The following is a 5807-nucleotide window of genomic DNA, read 5'->3' as shown; positions in this document are numbered from 1 at the left end:
ATACATCGTTTATACACCACTGAGACAGAGTTATTCGATGGGTATAAACCCTATATAACGTTCAAACAACAATGAGACAGAGTTATTCGATGGGTATAAACCATATTCATCGTTCATACATAAATGAGACATAGTTTTTCGATGGGTATAAACCCTATATGAAGTTTATACACCAATGAGACAGAGTTATTCGATGGGTATGAACATTGTTTAGGGTTTATACCCATCGAATAACTCTGTCTCATTGGTGTATGAACGTTATATAGGGTTTATACCCATCGAATAACTCTGTCTCATTGGTGTATCAACTTCATATAGGGTTTATACCCATCGAAAAACTTTGTCTCATTTATGTATGAACGATGAATATGGTTTATACCCATCGAATAACTCTGTCTCATTGTTGTTTGTGACCTCCACAAGAATTCTTAAACATTCATATATGTGCAAAGAATATTTTTGTCGTTGGGTTGTTGTCTCATTGACATATACCTCACATTTCTGAATAGTCATAGCAGCTGTGCCTTTTCAATTTATTGCAGAAAATATTTGCATTAACATTTTTCAAAATAGGCGAGGTGAAACAGTGATCACAGAATGAGGACATGTAAAACTGAAACAACACAACAGGTAAATATAAACAAGCACCATTGCTAAAGGACTGAAACAAACATAGATGATGACTAATATGAGCGACTAGTAGTGTACAAGTAGAGTGAACATTTCTTGCTTCTTATTCTACACATTTTGTCATTTCATGTAAACAATTAAATATGTTATTTTCCGAGGAGAGGAAGGAATTTGTGAAACGAAATATTTTGCCTTTAGTACTGTCAAGTTATATATTCACAGGAGTGTTGTTGAATAAATGAACATTTTCCTTTTTTTTACATTATGCTACCTTTATGCTACAAAGGTAGCATTTCCATTCTCATGATATACAAAGATATTATAGCATTTATAGAGTGGCCTTCCAATGATAGTCATACATGTAAATCATTGTCTCATTGGCAATCATACTACATCATCATATTGTTATACATGTATGTAAAAATTATGTACATGTATACTTTGTAAACGTACAGAAGGCAAATGAAGTTGAACACAAGATATTTATTTGCATTTTTATCCATATAGTCTCTGCACAACTGCCACTTCTGTTTCAAATTCAATAGATTGAATGCGGAGTCTTGTATTTATTTTTAGTTCAATGATGTCACCATCACTTGCACACAAATCGCATACACATGTACATCAAGTTCGGCATATGAACTATGATATTTGAACTACAATAATGTGGTGTTTTCACAGTCAGAATAAGCACATGTCATTTTCTCTCTTACAAAACCATTTTTTAGTATCACATTGATAGTAGTACATGTAATTGGTCCACTACATGACTGTGCAGTAACATTTGAAAAAAGTCATCACTAATAGTTGTTCCTGTCTGCCAGGGAATCTTTTTTTCAATCAGAAAGGCTAGGGAGTCCTACATTCAGCACATGTATGATATTACATCTCTTGTATGCTGCACTGTTAGGTAAATTTGATCAACATCTTTGTTCTTTTATAACATGCAGGATCCTGTTAAAAAAAAATGCTGTCAGATACTGAATGTAAATATACATGTATATAAACTTGTAAATGTCATCAAAGTGGTAGAAATAATGAAAAAAACAATTTACATACACAAAACCGGTATGTCTTGGGAAAGTAATTCCTGTGATCAATGGTGATGGGTACATTTGTTCTTTAAAGATGGACAATTTTATAAACTGTAGCCATGGACAGGTGCCTGTCTTTATATTGAAGAGAATGAAAATGGCCGACAGCTTGAATGGTCATTTTTAATTGTAAATTGCATCAAAGCTGGTGAAAATATGTAAAAAACAACTGTTATACACAAATCCAGTATGTCATAAGAAAGTAATTCATGTGCTGGGAATAATTATTCTCTAAAGATGGAAAAGTTTATTGACTGTAGACATGGACAGGGGCCTGTCTTTATATTGAAGAGAATGAAAATGGCCGACAGCTTGAATGGTCATTTTTAATTATAAATTGCATCAAAGCGGGTGAAAATATGGAAAAAAACAACTGTTATACACAAATTCAGTATGTCATAAGAAAGTAACTCATGTGCTGGGAATAATTATTCTCTAAAGATGGAAAAGTTTATTGACTGTAGACATGGACAGGGGCCTGTCTTTATATTGAAGAGACTGAAAATGGCCGACAGGTTTAATGGTCAGTTTTAATTGTAAATTGCATCAAAGCTGGTGAAAATATGGAAAAAAACAACCGTTATGCACAAATCCTGTATGTCATAAGAAAGTAATTCATGTGCTGGGAATAATTATTCTCTAAAGATGGAAAAGTTTATTGACTGTAGACATGCACAGGGGCCTGTCTTTATATTGAAGAGAATGAAAATGGCCGACAGCTTGAATGGTCATTTTTAATTGTAAATTGCATCAAAGCTGGTGAAAATATGGAAAAAACAACTGTTATACACAAATCCAGTATGTCATAAGAAAGTAATTCATGTGCTGGGAATAATTATTCTCTAAAGATGGAAAAGTTTATTGACTTTAGACATGGACAGGGGCCTGTCTTTATATTGAAGAGAATGAAAATGGCCGACAGCTTGAATGGTCATTTTTAATTGTAAATTGCATTAAAGTGGGTGAAAATATGTAAAAAACAACTGTTATACACAAATCCAGTATGTCATAAGAAAGTAATTCATGTGCTGGGAATAATTATTCTCTCAAGATGGAAAAGTTTATTGACTGTAGACATGGACAGGGGCCTGTCTTTATATTTTAAAAATTGAACGTGGCCGACAGCGAGAATACTGAATTTTAATTGTAAATTGCATCAAAGTGGGTGATTTAATGAAAAATTCAACATATTTACACAAAACCAGAGTGTCTTGGGAAAAGAGATTCATCTCATAAATGGTTTTATTCCTTTTCGAATGAAAAGGTTTTAATAAAAAATACGTCCGTGTAAAAAAATTTCATAACGTCCATGTCGGCCAAGCTTTCCCCTTATTATTGACCACAATAAAACGTTAATCGTCACAATATTTTAACTAACAATTACTACAAACTGAATAAAACAAGGTAAATAATTTACGAAATTGAAATATGTGTTTTTAATTGGATTTCGCTGACCACTGTTACAGTTGCCAATCTCTGTGTATATATGTCTCTGTAACAGTGGTCAGCGAAATCCAATTAAAAACACGCATCACACGAGACTTTAACGAGATCGCCATTTTGCATCTGATCATGACAAGTTCACCAGCGCTTCGATTTTTATTTTACATCAAGCTTTTCAAAACAGCATAATGTAAGTATATATTTCAATTTCGTAAATTATTTACCTTGTTTTATTCAGTTTGTAGTAATTGTTAGTTAAAATATTGGGAAGATTAACGTTTAATTGTGGTCAATAATAAGGGGAAAGCTTGGCCGACATGGACGTTATAAAAAAATTTTACACGGACGTATTTTTTATTAAAACCTTTTCATTCGAAAAGGAATAAAACCATTTATGAGATGAATCTCTTTTCCCAAGACACTCTGGTTTTGTGTAAATATGTTGAATTTTTCATTAAATCACCCACTTTGATGCAATTTACAATAAAAATTCAGTATTCTCGCTGTCGGCCACGTTCAATTTTTAAAATATAAAGACAGGCCCCTGTCCATGTCTACAGTCAATAAACTTTTCCATCTTTAGAGAATAATTATTCCCAGCACATGAATTACTTTCTTATGACATACTGGATTTGTGTATAACAGTTGTTTTTTACAAATTTTCACCCACTTTGATGCAATTTACAATTAAAAATGACCATTCAAGCTGTCGGCCATTTTCATTCTCTTCAATATAAAGACAGGCCCCTGTCCATGTCTACAGTCAATAAACTTTTCCATCTTTAGAGAATAATTATTCCCAGCACAGGAATTACTTTCTTATGACATACTGGATTTGTGTATAACAGTTGTTTTTTCCATATTTTCACCAGCTTTGATGCAATTTACAATTAAAAATGACCATTCAAGCTGTCGGCCATTTTCATTCTCTTCAATATAAAGACAGGCCCCTGTCCATGTCTACAGTCAATAAACTTTTCCATCTTTAGAGAATAATTATTCCCAGCACATGATTACTTTCTTATGACATACTGGATTTGTGTATAACGGTTGTTTTTTCCATATTTTCACCAGCTTTGATGCAATTTACAATTAAAAATGACCATTCAAGCTGTCGGGCATTTTCATTCTCTTCAATATAAAGACAGGCCCCTGTCCATGTCTACAGTCAATACACTTTTCCATCTTTAGAGAATAATTATTCCCAGCACATGAATTACTTTCTTATGACATACTGGATTTGTGTATAACAGTTGTTTTTCCATATTTTCACCCGCTTTGATGCAATTTATAATTAAAAATGACCATTCAAGCTGTCGGCCATTTTCATTCTCTTCAATATAAAGACAGGCCCCTGTCCATGTCTAAAGTCAATAAACTTTTCCATCTTTAGAGAATAATTATTCCCAGCACATGAATTACTTTCTTATGACATACTGGATTTGTGTATAACAGTTGTTTTTTACATATTTTCACCAGCTTTGATGCAATTTACAATTAAAAATGACCATTCAAGCTGTCGGCCATTTTCATTCTCTTCAATATAAAGACAGGCACCTGTCCATGGCTACAGTTTATAAAATTGTCCATCTTTAAAGAACAAATGTACCCATCACCATTGATCACAGGAATTACTTTCCCAAGACATACCGGTTTTGTGTATGTAAATTGTTTTTTTCATTATTTCTACCACTTTGATGACATTTACAAGTTTATATACATGTATATTTACATTCAGTATCTGACAGCATTTTTTTTTTAACAGGATCCTGCATGTTATAAAAGAACAAAGATGTTGATCAAATTTACCTAACAGTGCAGCAAACAAGAGATGTAATATCATACATGTGCTGAATGTAGGACTCCCTAGCCTTTCTGATTGAAAAAAAGATTCCCTGGCAGACAGGAACAACTATTAGTGATGACTTTTTTCAAATGTTACTGCACAGTCATGTAGTGGACCAATTACATGTACTACTATCAATGTGATACTAAAAAATGGTTTTGTAAGAGAGAAAATGACATGTGCTTATCCTGACTGTGAAAACACCACATTATTGTAGTTCAAATATCATAGTTCATATGCCAAACTTGATGTACATGTGTATGAGATTTGTGTGCAAGTGATGGTGACATCATTGAACTAAGAATAAATACAAGACTCCGCATTCAATCTATTGAATTTGAAACAGAAGTGGCAGTTGTGCAGAGACTATATGGATAAAAATGCAAATAAATATCTTGTGTTCAACTTCATTTGCCTTCTGTACGTTTACAAAGTATACATGTACATAATTTTTACATACATGTATAACAATATGATGATGTAGTATGATTTCCAATGAGACAATGATTTACATGTATGACTATTATTGGAAGGCCACTCTATAAATGCTATAATATCTTTGTATATCATGAGAATGGAAATGCTACCTTTGTAGCATAAAGGTAGCATAATGTAAAAAAAAGGAAAATGTTCATTTATTCAACAACACTCCTGTGAATATATAACTTGACAGTACTAAAGGCAAAATATTTCGTTTCACAAATTCCTTCCTCTCCTCGGAAAATAACATATTTAATTGTTTACATGAAATGACAAAATGTGTAGAATAAGAAGCAAGAAATGTTCACTCTACT

At 32.7% G+C, this 5807-nt stretch overlaps 1 long non-coding RNA gene across 1 annotated transcript; it reads left to right on the top strand.

The window, feature by feature from the left end:
• Positions 1-3236: 3236 nt before the first annotated feature.
• On the top strand, positions 3237-5418 carry LOC127733277 (uncharacterized). Its single transcript, XR_007997060.1, has 2 exons — positions 3237-3357; positions 4933-5418. It is a non-coding gene; the product is annotated as an uncharacterized LOC127733277 (long non-coding RNA).
• The last annotated feature ends 389 nt before the right edge of the window (positions 5419-5807 follow it).

Source organism: Mytilus californianus, unplaced genomic scaffold (genome assembly GCF_021869535.1).
Source record: "Mytilus californianus isolate M0D057914Y unplaced genomic scaffold, xbMytCali1.0.p SCAF_3, whole genome shotgun sequence".
Classification (NCBI taxonomy): Eukaryota; Metazoa; Mollusca; class Bivalvia; order Mytilida; family Mytilidae; genus Mytilus; species Mytilus californianus.
This window is presented reverse-complemented; position numbering and strand designations above follow the sequence as displayed.